The sequence below is a fragment of the Solanum stenotomum genome, chromosome 9 (genome assembly GCF_019186545.1).
Source record: "Solanum stenotomum isolate F172 chromosome 9, ASM1918654v1, whole genome shotgun sequence".
Classification (NCBI taxonomy): Eukaryota; Viridiplantae; Streptophyta; class Magnoliopsida; order Solanales; family Solanaceae; genus Solanum; species Solanum stenotomum.
Window position 1 is genome coordinate 1 of NC_064290.1, and position 1,238 is coordinate 1,238.

A 1,238-nucleotide genomic window follows, 5' to 3' on the forward strand; every position below is an offset into this window, starting at 1 on the left:
AAAAAGCACAACAACAGGACAAAAAAAAGAACTGATGGTATGAATTTAGTTGTGGCTGCAAATTGAAACCAATCGAATTCTGAGAAATTGAAACCACAATTTGCCGAAGAAAAAACTACTTGAATAAAAGGATGAATTTTAAGATTGATACTGATCAATCAAGCAGAGCCTTCTTTCTGATAAAAATAGTACAATGGTGCTTAATTATAGTGCCACTCTTTTCATGGCCAGCATCTAATTAGTTGTTAACCTCCTGAAACTTTTATCACCAATTCCTCCATTTCCTGGATCAATAGCCGCGCCAACTCCTACGAAGTGAATTCCACAGATGGAGCCACACTGACACCCATCCTATCTAGAGAAGGGAACGAGACTCTGTTTGTCTGTGGTTTCTTATGTGATTACAATGGTACTGCTTGCGTTTTTGGTGTCCTTTTATTCCCAAAGAGTAACAATGATTCTTATCTATATTACGCGAGACTAGTTTGGTCAGCAAATCGGAATAATCCAGTTAGAGCTAATGCAACCTTGCAACTTAGGCAAGATGGAGGCTTATTCTTGATGGACTCAGATGGCACTTTGATTTGGAGTACAAGCTCAAGCACAAGAGGAAAGGTTGTTGCAGGATTCAAATTGACAGTACTGGGAAATATTGTTCTCTTTGACAAAAGTAACGACATCGTTTGAGAGTCTTTTGATCATCCTACAGACACTTTGGTTCCTGGACAAATGACAAATGCTGGACAAAAGCTGAGATCCAGTGTATCAGCAACAAATCAGAGTGAAGGTTTGTTCACATTTGAAATTCAACTATTTGGATTTTTAGCATACATTGAGTCAAATCCACGTCAACTCTATGTCTCAAGACTCGGTGGGGATAATGGTTCCCCGTTTCCTGGACTAATCTTTGATTCAAAAATAATTATTTTCAGAGGGACATTAATCCTAAATTTTGCATTTTCAAATGTTCGATTTGTGAGGTTTGGGGATGATGGGCATTTAAGGGTGTATCACTGAAAAGGATCTTGGTTAGAGGAGGCTGATCTATTGACAGACTACATTAGTGAGTGTGGATATCCAACCGTGTGTGGGAATTACTCTGTTTGTGCAAATGGGCAGTGTACTAGCCCTCAAACCGCGGTTGATCAGACTAACTTTCTCCAGCAAATAAATTACAGGCAGCCAAACCAGGGGTGTGTGCTTATCACACCTGTAACATCCGACAATTTGAAGTGGCT